The sequence below is a fragment of the Carcharhinus amblyrhynchos genome, chromosome 8, assembly GCF_965287045.1.
Source record: "Carcharhinus amblyrhynchos chromosome 8, sCarAmb.v2.hapA, whole genome shotgun sequence".
In the NCBI taxonomy this organism is placed as follows: domain Eukaryota; kingdom Metazoa; phylum Chordata; class Chondrichthyes; order Carcharhiniformes; family Carcharhinidae; genus Carcharhinus; species Carcharhinus amblyrhynchos.
Window position 1 is genome coordinate 72115308 of NC_137331.1, and position 13126 is coordinate 72128433.

The following is a 13126-nucleotide window of genomic DNA, read 5'->3' on the forward strand; positions in this document are numbered from 1 at the left end:
GAATTAAGAGGTGAAGTAGGCTTAGAAGCCAGGGAATGTGGATCAAGATTAATTAATTCCCCATTTTAAAATCCTAACATTTGATCGTATATTGTTAGCTTCAGCTAGAATCATAGAATCCCTACACTGCAGAAGGTGGCCATTTGGCCCATCAAGTCTGCACTGATTTAGCATCTTATTCCCTTAACCCCACGCATTTACCTCTCAAATCCCCCTAACCTTGGATATAAAAAGAGCAATTTAGCATGGCCAATCCACCTAACCTACACATTTTTGGACTGTGGGAGGAAACTGGAGCACCCGGGAGGGTACCCATGCTGACATGAGGAGAACATACAAACCACACAGTCACCCGAGGCTGGAATTGAACCCAGGTCCCTGACGTTGAGACAGCGGTGCTAACCACCGTGCCACCATGCTAAATAGCAAAAATTACAGCAATTTGGGAAGCAGTTCGTTGGGCAATAGGGATTTCTCTGTGCAGGCAGGAGAACTGGGAAATCCAAAATAACAGCATGAAACTAATTGTGTGTGAAAATGGATAAATGATACAACAATCACTCTCAGTAACAGCTACATGCAATGGGACTGCATAGAATGGATGTTAGGATGGAAGGGTGTTCAAACTTGACACTTAAAAGGTACCCTCCCTGAAGACACCAAGGGACCATTTGTGGTTGCTGATGATAAGACAGCACACACATGAATCTGGCAGGGAAACAAAATATTGTCTATTTCACCTATATTCCTCACCAACCTCAAACCCTTTTGCAACCTTACAGCTCATTCTTTGTATCATTTGTATCATATGCATACCATGCCTCAGGACAGGAACATGTAATGCCAAATTGGAATTTTTGAAACAGTCGCACCTTGCAACATTTCAATTCAATTTAAAGCAAATTAGATGCATGATGCACAGTCACTTACTGACACTCAGTTTGGGATGCAGATTGTACATCTGCTTATGCTTGTGCTCCTTCAAGATCCATTCCCTCAGGCCAGGTTATCTGCTGACACATGGGGACACATGAATCCTCTAAACAGTCCAACCCATTCCCCAGCTGCCAGAATTTCAAAGGAATGAGCATCCTAGCATTGAAGGCCATTGCACTTGGGAGACAAACTCCACGATTGGCAAGTGGTATCACAGGCTAAATAAAACTAAAACCATAACTGGAATTGAAAAAGATCTACAAAAGAAATAAAAGTTTCTTAATCAATCTATGAAGAAAGCAACAAAATAAAAAATGTATTAAAATGTTACTTCTGACTCCAAGATACAAAGCCTTAAGAATTCCAGAGAGACCCTTCTTGAGGTTATATATTGACAAGATCCAACCATATCTGGATGTCTTTGTTTCACTGCAGCAAAGCAGCTCCATTTCCAGAGAAGACTGAACACACCCTAGAAGCCCCAAAGCATATAATAACAATTACTGTTCCATGGAGCTGTGCAAAATCCCAATACAAGCATGGTGAAACACTACCTGAAAGCTGGTGCTAAATTGTTGCCCCAGCATTTCTACGACCCCAACATGAGGGTCTTTAACAATCTCTGACTATGGGTTAAATCATTTATTGCCCATCCCTAGCTGCTATGAGAGCAACCAGGTAATGTCACATGTGCACAGGGATTCCCTCCTCAGAATGAGGTGAGTAAGTCAATTGTTTCTCAAGCTGCTACTTGTCTTTTCCGGTCATAAAATTATCAGATTTATTGAATTCAAGTTCATAATTGGCCATGCTGGACTCTGGTTGTTGGCCCAGTATCTTAACCACTAGGCATATATATCCCTAGCTATTGATGCGTCACCTCTTCGAAATCAATAAAAAGTCTATCAAATGACTTTCCTATTTGATATCTACTTCTTTCCCCATCAATATTTTTTTCTCCCCAAAGCGTTGACTTCTTATCAGAGTAGGATAACAAGAAAATCAGGTGTTTTCTTGTAACTCATTCACTTGGCTAATTATCATTCTTGAGCCTTAGCACTGAATATGATTGAAGTATTCGTTCATATGGACAGTTACAGCTGAGCACCGTTAGTACCCAAAGCCCTCATATGCAGAAATGAAGGAACGATTTGTATTTGCATCATGATCTTTGCCTTTTGTGACCCCATGACTTATCAAAGAACTTTGCAGACAATTAGGTACTTTTGAAGTGCGGACTCTGTTGTAATGTGGGAAACACTATAGGCAATTGGATCGCTGTATAAGTCACTGAACTGTGATCAAGAACAACCCTGATCAATTTTACCTTATCAAACCCAGAGGCACAGACACCATTGGCAGTACCCATTTAGGAGCCCTTGCTGAAATCAACTAAATGAACATAAATCTGGCATATGGAGCATGATTTAATGGAACCAGCCAGAGCAAGCATGATAGCAAGTGAGCCAGGAATACCTTCATCAGGCAGGAGTACCTGCATCATGAAAGCTATGCCCACTGAAGTTGCTAACAGCAGTAGGCTGTCAGTTAGACTCACTGAAGAGCCACTTGAGACGATTATCCCTTGAGCCCACCGGAATTAGTGGTGGTTCAAGGATTAAATAGGTCCCTCACAACTCTCCCATGCTTCTCCAAGACCACCCACTTGGGTTAGCCTGTGGCCTTCTTGGGGGGATCCCATCACTGACAGGCATTCAGTATCAGATTGAGTGATTTGGCATCAGGGACACTGTAAGACCATGCCTCTGACCCTAGCGCTACCCCTCACTGGCAATCCCTATGCCTCCCATCCAGCTTCATTCACTCATCTCCAGGGATCCAGTGACAATCTTTGGGCTAGACTTTGGAGCATTACGGGCAATAGCCATCTCTCCCAGTGCCTAACTGGCCAATAGCTCATAATCCCTGCAAGTTGTTTTTCTTCTGAAAGCTATGATTCAATCTGCCTTCATCATGCTCACAGGCACTAAGTGCATTCCAAATTCTAACCAAATGATACATAAAAAGATTTTCCTCTTGTCACTGTTTGCCATTTACCTTAAATCAGTGTTCTCCAGTTCTCCACCCTTCTGTCAAAGGAAACAGTGCCTGTCTTGTGTACTTAGTCAACAACCCTCATGATTGTGAACACCTGCATCAAATCTCTCTCAATCTTTTCACCTCAAAAAAGGAGAACAGTTCCCGCTTTACCAATCTCTCCATGTAACTGAAGTCCTTCATTCCTGGAGTCATTCCCATAAATTTTTTTTTACACCATCTTGAAAGCCTTCCTAATGTTCTGAAAGTGCACTACCCAGAATTGGATACAGTACTCCAGTTGAGGCTGAAGCAGTGTTTTATCAAGGTTCATCATAACTTCCTTACTTTTGCACTCCATGCCTCTATTTATAAAGCCCAGGGTGCCATGAACTTAGTTAACCACATTCTCAACCTCCCCTGCCATCTTTAACATCTTCACTAGTTTGACAGCAGGATGAAAGACAGCCCACTACCTAGCGGATGTTGTAAACTTCCTTTGGAAGCACACCAAAAGCTTGAAACAATCTCAACCATTGTTGCAACAGATTGGTTAAAAACGTTTGACAAAGTTGACCATACAGTTGTGGTTATTGAAGTTGATAAAGTTGAAGATAGTTAAGATTCCTGTCCAATAACTTCCTCACCGACCACACACAATCTGCTGGATTTAATGCAGCAGGAAACATGGCAGCTGGGCCCATTTAATTATGAGAGGTCACAGATCAGTCTCCTGGAGGCAGGAAAGTCTTCCATGATTACATTAGAGGCAAGGACAGATCCTTGGGGCTGGTTTTAAGAAGTGCAGGCTAACTTTAATTGGAGCTAGACTCACACAATCCTGGGTCCCCTATTGAGCTTACAACTGCTTAGTAGTGAGCTGAATGCCAGGCAGTGCACCACAATCAAAGAAACAAGCAGGCAGCACAAGGTTTGTGCACTGTCAGCATCATTTTAACCAGCCGTGAAGTAATCATTTATCTACAGTCTCCACACTCATTAATGAACCTCATCAATTTTTTCATCCTGAAACTTTAACAAAAATAAATACCGTTTGTTAACTTGGCTAACCGTTGAATGATGCATTACACATTTCGAACACGAGATTATGTAGTTTCAATAAACTATATTTAACTCAACATTTAAACATTCCATTTCACTCCATGAAGTTTTAGGTATTTGAAATGCACACAATAAAATGAAAACATACATTATAACTAGCATTCCTAGAATACTACGTCTCAGTTTTCTACAACCCAGAAATATTATCAGACTAGGAAGGAATTTAGCACAAGATAAGTTGTGTGTCCCTCTCTCTCTCTCTTTCTCTCTCTGAGGTATGTCAATCGTCTCTCAGGTGTTTCTATGCATTGCACCCAAGTTTATTTGAAACTCCAGATTTGTTTATTCTTTTGGTAAAGTTACTATTTAAAGATTATTTACTTCTATTTTAATTTAGCTCAGCCATCAGCACCTTAGGACCTTGTGGATCAGGCTGCATGCCCTTCCTTCAGCCTCTGTCTTTGGACTAAGTTCCTGCTTTTGATGCTCAATCTCCTTGTTTTTTCAACCTTCTCCGACCCCTGCCATCCTCAACTGGCCCTTCACTTCCCAAACCTCATCCCATTCAGGTTTTCTGGCCTTCACATTGAAATTTGTCATCAGCCAATCTATCGGCATCGGGTCAACTGCCCTTCATGTTTGAGATGCTTGTCCACCTTCCCCCTTGGTCCCTACCATACTGCTGTTTCTTTATCATTAATAGCTGTATCATTAAACACATGCTGGGGGACTGACAAATACGATCCTCCTTTTTATAAAAAAATGTATGAGAGACAAGAGGAAAAATAGATCAATGGGGAGTATGTAATAGAAAAAAATAAGAAAAGTATGAAATTCTGACAGGATTGAACAGACTGGATGCAAGGATATTTCCTCCGGCTGAAGGTCTGGAACAAAGGGTCACAGTTTCAGGATATGAGGTAGGCCATTTAGGACTGAGATGAGGAGAAATCTCTTCACTCAGAGGATGGCGGACCTGTGGAATTTTCTATCACAGAAGATTGTGGAGGTCAAATCACTGAATATATTCAAGAAGGAAATAGATTTTTAGGCTCTATTGGGTTTTGGGAAGTGCATTGAAGAATGGCACTGAGATAGAATTTCAGCCATATTTTTCTGTTGTGCTCTGATGCCCAGGATCTTACACAGCCAGCACTCGTGAAAGATTTCCAACCTACACAGCACCTTTCCTGTTTTCTTCCATGTTTCACTGATATAAGTTATGGTTGGTACTACTATGAATGTGTAGAGTCACAGTTTCTTGGTCATGTTGATGGTATTGGATGCCTAGACTGGAACACAAATGCTGCTTTGCAATTCTTGAGTGGGCTTTGATCTCTATTTCATCCCTTCTGGAAATTTTGCTCCTTAGTTTGGGCGAGTGGTCACACCCTCAATGTTTTCTTCCTCGACATTAAGAAAGCTTTGCTGCTGTTTGGTGGTCATTGTCTAGGTCTTCTTGCAGCTGATGTGCAGACCAACCTTGGTGCCACTCAGTTCAAGGTTAATGGTGGTCATGTCTTGGAACACATGCGATTCTTTGGCCAGCAAACAATGTTGTCTGCAAAATCCAGGTCTAGAAACCAGTGGTGTTAATGAAATCAATAACTAAAAGTTATGCCAGACTCCTTCAATGATGTTTACATAAGATCCTAGGCATCACATGGAGAGACAACATCACCAATGAGGAAATGCTATAGAAGAAGATGTCTACAAGACTTTGTAACTGAAAGACTGATGCAAGCAGTTCACATCCTTTGACTCCTTCATGTACGTCCTGCCAGTGTGGCAGCAGAATGGACCCCACAAGGCAGAAGAAAAGATGGAGCCAGTCTAAAAAGTCCTGACAAAGTACATTTATGGAGGATCTCAAAGAGGAGGACACGAACTGGGTCAAAAAAAATTGCGATAAATCAGGCCTGATGGCGTAGTTGTGTTGCCCAATGTCCTGCACAGGACTGAAAGAGCTAAGTCTCAGTCTCAGTAAGTGCTCTGATATATAACTATTATTTGAGCACTCATTAAAAACATATAAACCTGGTTCACTATTATACATTGCTATACTCCATCCTACCATTTCATAACACAATTATCCATCTATGTTTTCCACTACAGCAAATTCCTGATTTTCACCACCAAAACACAGGCAGCTTACCATTGATTGGTTCTGAGTCACACCTGCGCTTTGAACTTGCAATCGTGTAGCAATATTAACTTCTCTGTCTTTTTGCACAAGTTATTGGATATATTCCTGACGTTTTTCACGATTGTGATGTTGGGGACACAGCATTTGCTTTTTTGGCAGCCTTGTATATTGGCAGCTTGCCACTTAGATATTAACACTGAGGTGAAGAACTTCTCCCCGCTGAAGACAGTATCAACAAATCTGGATAAAAAAAAATCACATAAGCTTTTCTCACCTGCAGCTGAGATATAGTAGCCCTGAAATTTCACAACAGTTTCACAACTATCTAACATCCCGACAGATCATACATACTTACCAAATGATTACATAGCCACTTTAAAATTGTGAAACTGGCAATAGGTTAGATTTTTGCTATTCACATTAATGCCCAATTAGTGAAATATTACTCCTGTTTTTTAGAGGAACGTTAGCATTAATAAACTATTCAAATAGGGAAACTAACACACCACTAAACAAGAGCAGGCCATCTAGTTGATGGTAATGGAAGGGTGAAGGCTATGCCTGGCCATTAGATTACTGTTATGATGCCATGCTTCATATTGAAAATAATGTCAATAAGTTATTGTGTTAAAACCACTAACTGAGTTTTGAATGACTGAACAGCAGCAATTTTTGAAAAACTTACTTAAATAGCAACCATTGAAGTGGGGTAAGCTGTTGAGAAGAATCTATCTGAGACAATCACCTTAGTGGAGTGTGAATGGATTATCTCTGAACCACTAACAAAGCATCCAGAAACACCTGTGCAATCAACTGGGTGTGGAACAAGCCATTACGTGCAACCACTTTGGACAATAGACTCTGGCTGAGAAGAGAATTCCTATGGCCACAATCTAATCATGTCTAAACTATAGATCTGGAATAAACTTGCTATGACCATGTAACTAGTCAGTTGGTGGGAGATTTCATGTGATGAACCAACCAATCCTCTTCTGTGTTTTTTGTAACTGTTTCTCTTTGGGCCAGAACAGAAGAGACACAGATGAAAAAGGATTCTGAGTGGGTACTCTCCCCCTCTATCGTGCAAGCCTGAACTCTGCCTGTTGATTGACCAGTTCTATGCTACAGGTAATATCAAAGTGGAATCAACACAGTAGCTGTTGATTCCAGGAAGACAAATACTGATTGTCGGTCAACATTTTTAAATTGTCCTAGAAATCAGAAACTCCATTGAGCCCTGTCTGAAACTTTCCAAGGCATCAATCTCCCAAATCTGTACTCACAACTACTTAACCTAATCTCCCCTTTGTAACTTACTTTTGTATGTGGGTGTGAACTCTTGAATGTATGTATGCATGAGAGTCAGAAGTTGTTAGTATTTTGTTTAGATTAGGTGTCAAATAAAGCTCTTTCTGTTTTAAAAACTTACAAGAAATCCTGTCTGTGTGACTCCTACAGTCACTTAAATAGTTAAACATTCACTGCATATTCTTTAAAAAACTAGAGGTGGAAAGAGAAGGGAATCATCCTATCATTGCTCATCTGACAAAACATTACTGATTGTGATGGAATACAATTTTACTGCTATGAATGGCCTCAGGACCTCATGGATGGCCAGTTATGAGCTGCTAGATCTGTTCTGAATCTATTCCATTTAATATAATGCTGACGCTGCACAACATGATGGAGGGTATCCTCAGTGTGAAATGGGACTTCATTTCCCATGGTGGTCATTCTGATCAATGCATCCAAGACAGGAAGTGGTGAACACAAGGTCAGGTAGGTTTATCCCTCATTTGTTTTTCTCAACACCTGCTGCTGGCTCAGGTGCATTCCCCAAGAGATGGCCAGCTATGCCAATGTTAGAAAGCCACTCCTGTTGATGGACATTGAAATCCTTCACCTGAGCAAAATTCTGTGCCATTGATAGTCTCTGCGCTTCCTTCAAATTGTATTCCACAAGGGCAGGAATTGGTTCATCAGCTGAGAGGGAACAATAGGTGTTGATGTGATCGGCGCAACTCGTGGGCTGAAGGGCCTGTTTGTGCTGTAGTGTTCTATGTTCTATAATACCTGGTAATCGATAGGAGGTTTCTTTGCCCAGGTTTGACCCGATTCCATGAGGCTTCATAGAGACTAAATGCGTTGAGGACTCTGAGTGCAACTTCCCTCAGACTGTATACTAGGGTGCTACCACTCTGGTTAATATGTTCTGCCTGTGAGACAGGACACATCCAGAAATGGTGATGGAAAAGTCTTGATGAAAAGTGCAGTAACTGGTGTGGCTTGATTATCTGTGGGACAGCTATCCCAATTTTGGCACAAGTCCTCAAAATTTTAGGGAGGAGGGCCTAGTAGGCAGAATGTGCCTTTGTCATGCCCAGTGCTTAAGCTGACTAGGTGGTCAATCTGGTTTTATTCTCATTAGACTTTTTCAAATGAGTGCCACATTGCTGTTGTTCTGGGGGTCACATGTAGGTTGGAACAGGTAAGGATGACAGATTTCCCTTCCAGTACTTTGCAAGCAGACTTTGCAGAAAACTTGCAGTTAGTCTATTTCAGATCGTACAGCAACTTTGGGGCAACTTGCATTCATTTTTCCTTTTAACTGGATCTGGAGCTTCAGGAGCTGTACCCCAAGGAGTTGATCCTCCTTGTTTGCTCCTCAAAAGCAATACCAGTCAACCAGATTTTAAAACACAGGTTTCCTGTCATGGACTTTTTTCCAAAGCCATAACTGAGAGTTGCCAGTTACCAGTCCTCCCTGGTCAAAATGTTTTCAGCTTCTTTAAAATTGCTTTGTTAGCTTTTCTAGTGCAATGCTGTCTTTTCCAGGGTCACCAGCCACAAGAGTCATTGCGTTAACCCTTTAAGGAGCAGTGTCTGTTTTTAAAAAAAACACAAATTCTACTAGAGTGCTCTTAGCCTTGCAGATTAACTATTTTGCGCTATCACAGTGTTTATTAAAGGTGAGAGCAGCATGTCTTTGATCTGTCTGAATACTTCTAAATGAGCGTCCCAATATCATGCCTGGGCTTTTTCAATATGTGTCTCAGGGCTTCCATGACTTGTGCTAGGTTCAGCAGGAATTTTGCCAGCTGATTTATCATACTCAGGAATCGTTTAAGATCTGGAATGGATGACGGATATGAAATTCCCTGATGGCCCTTGTTTTCTGTGGGTCAGTTATGGTTTTGCTGCTCACAATGTGGCCTAAAATTTGAATGGGAATTTTGAAGAATGCACACTTACTGTTAAGTGTCAATCCTGTTTCCTGCAAGTGGTTCAAGGTGGCTTTAGTCATGTCATATTTTTCAACATTTGCTCTGTGGATAAGGATGTTATTCTTGTGGGAGTTATGCCTTTCAGGCCTTGCAACATGGTAGACATTGTTTGCTGAAAAATATCAAGTGCCAAAGTTACGCCAAATGGCAAATGTGAATCTGCTGAATGGGGTAATAAAGGTTGTCAATAATTTAGATTTTTCATCTAATGGTAGCTAGCTACCAAAAGCTGCTGTTCGAATAGGTTTCGAGAGCACACTACATCTTTGTAGAGCTTGGTCAAGCTATCATCCACAAAAGACGTAATGTGGATTTCCCAACTGCAGCCTTGTTGAAATTGAGGTGTGAAGGGACCCATTTGATTTAGGAACCAAAATCATTCCTGAGCACCATACTGTCAGTTGACTTACAGGGGAGAGGACTCACATCCTGGTCATTTCCTCAAGTTGAAGTTGTTTCACAAGTGGATGCAGCTTCTTCCTTGGTATGAAAAGACATGTGTTTGGCATCTTTTCTGAGTTATGCTACATTTAATTTTCAATCACCCCAGCTCAGCAGATAGCTTCAGAAAACGCTGTTTGAAGTCAGACCCAGATCCTTGCTGGTTGATCTCTTTGATCTTTAGGACAAGGTTCAGGTCAACACAGGCTTTTCCATTCAGGATAGAGAATTCTTGGTTGTGAAGCATGTATAATATTTCCTGTATTTGTTTGTCCTTATATTAGAGCATTGCTTACAATGTAGCTCTGACTTGAAGCTTGATTCCTCCTGGACCATGTACTGCATTGTCAATGGTCTTTTAATCAGACAGCACAATGACTCTTGTCCCTGTATTTAATTTGAAATTAGTGATGTCGCTATTGCTACAAATGTCCGCATTCCAGAAAGTATAACTTGGATCTGTGATCTCACCTTGGAAACAGTTTGCAACTTGCATGGCCCCTTCCTAATGGCATGAGACATTTCATGCCCATTCTCAACCAGAAAAGGCACAAGGGTGATTAGCATGAGACTGACTGCATTTCAATCTCATCAGTGAAATTGGCACACAACCTGCCCTCCCATTCCAGAATACACCCACCCATCTGGCATGATGTCATACTGGCACAAATCAATACTGTTCCTATAAAATGTGGTTCAAGCGCACCACTTGCAAGGGAGAGTGAGAAGGTGAGCACCACTGTGCATCAAACTCCAGAGTGAAAGAAAGTGGGACAGCAAATGCCATGATCTGGGGTAGGGCAGAGCTCCCATAGGTCCAGGAACCTCAGATCGGGGGTCATTCCTGGGTTAGGGATTGGTGGTGAGTATTCTCCCTATCTGAACCCCAAAGGGTACCAGAGGTTGCAGTTAAATCCCACTAATGTCACACCCTCCACCTCTCGGAAGGGAAGGCTCAGTAGTTTAGCACGGACAGGCCATCCCAGGCCTAACTAATAGTCACAAGCATCTGGCAGCTGGTGTCCCAATCAAGGGAGCTTGGCAGGTGTTAACACAGCTCTGCAAACTGCATGAACTCTGTAATGCTTCCTTCGATGGCCAGCTGTCACATGGAAGTTAAGGAGTATACCTCTCTAACATCTGTCTGACCTGGATGGCATGTCTGGAAGCCACTTTGCACCAAACGCACAGATAGATGCACGCAGGTTTATACTGCAAGGGTTCCTCATGAAGGACCTTCCCACAGCCACCCCTCTGCTCTATGTGAGTGTGAAAGCACTGAGTCCAGTCTGCCTCTTAATACTGCCAATGGCCTGTAGTATCAGGGGTCCATATCCAGCAGGGCCAGCTATCTAGGGTCAGCTCTGCACTGGAAACCAGCAAGCATTCAACTGCACTACGAGTGCAGAAGGAATCAGGCCAGATCATGAGAAGGGAGGGTACAGCTGTTTGGGATGCATTGATGACTATGACAGGACAGTGTCCATGGCCATCGAGGCGATGATGTGATAAAAATCAGCATCCAATCGAGGTAGCACCTGGGATGGTGTTGGGTTGCCAGGGTTCAGACACATGGGGACATGGGGTGCTGGGTGCAGTGCCAAAGCATTGCCCAGGTGTATCCCTCTCCCCCGAATGAGATTATATTTACTTTTGCACCCCTGGGGGTGGGTTCCCCTCAATAGCTTCAAGTTTTGCAGAAGCTGTTGCATACCTCGCCATCATACTTCACATCTGTGAGGGGGGGGAGCTCCCTACCTGGGGGGACAGGGGAAGGGAGGGCGTGGAATCATATGACAGCAGAAGCCCCTTTAAACAAAGTCTGAAAATGAGATCTTGTCGATAAGATTCACGTTCCTGCAATCTCATGGGATTTTTCCGTCGGTGCAGCCATTTTCGCCATTGACAAACCGCGCCCCCTCCCAGGTTTCAATCTGTGATTTAAAAGTAATAAACCAATTCTTTCTGGGGTAGCTGCTTCCATTTCACAAGTTGACTTGCTAGATAGCCTGGCTTCCTTGAGCGCCAGATGTACAGAAAATTAATACCAGTGATCCTGATTCCGCAGAATCTGAAAGTGACTTCTGGTTGGGTTATACATCTAAAATTGTGCTTTGTAAAGCAAGAGCAGCCTGACAAGAGCGTGTAAACGAGGAGGAGAACTAATTTCACACAACAGAAGAGCTGCTGGCCATTGATCTTTAAGCTGAATGGGAGAGTTGAGTTGTTATTTTAGCACGCACTGAATTTGATACATCAGAACTGTGTACAATTTTAGCAGCAGTCAGGAAGTGCAGTATCCCCTTTCAGGCGTTTCTTTAGCATTCAGGAACTAGAACATGAACCTCAAGTCTTTTTTAAGAGGAAAACATTCTGCTAAAACCAACCTGATTCCTCTCAATGAACTCAAACTGAAAAATAAAGGCAGTGCAGCCAATGATTGCACCACATTATGTAATATTTTTATGTTAAGGTGACTATGTTTTAAAAAATGGAGCGGAATTTGATAAAAAGAGCAAATCTGTTGATGTTAGGACTGGAATTGGGTGCCACGGCTGCTCGTGTGTCGGGAACTGTCATGCATTCACAGTTATGCTACGAATGATAGGCATGCCCTGTAAAATTCTGCACCCACCCTCTGTCAGCTGACTCAATCGTAGGTTATGGCACGCTATCAGAAACCCATCTGTACAAGCATCCAGTCTTTACAGGCAGGGAGAAACAGGAGGAACCTGACAGCAAGTGATTTGTCCCAAGGCCATTGAAGAATTATTTTTAGATCCCCAGCCTGCGTCCCACTTGGTAGCTTTTTACCATTAAGCCCCCTCACTCTCCTTCTCCTCCTCCAGAACAATCATCTTCAGGTACCTCGGTCACTCTCTCCAGCAGCATAACGCTGGGATTAAGACTGCGCGTGGCTCCATGGTTCAGCCATGCTTACAAGTTCTCCTCCAGGCCATTCAAAACTAGCAGGAATAGCACCATAAATCAATGGGGGGGGGGTGGGGCAGAAAAAGGTAAGGAAAAGTTGAGAGGAGATGCCAGAGACTGCGAAACTTTGAGTGATTGTGGAAGAGTTCAGTCAAGCTTGGAGTTCCGCCATGTCTCCGGTGTCTGAGTTCGTGGTGTTTTCCATGGAAAGACAGGTAAGTGCCATGGAAAGCCTGGTCTATCCTATGATTTACATGTGCTCAGACCTCCATTATATTCTGGAATTGGC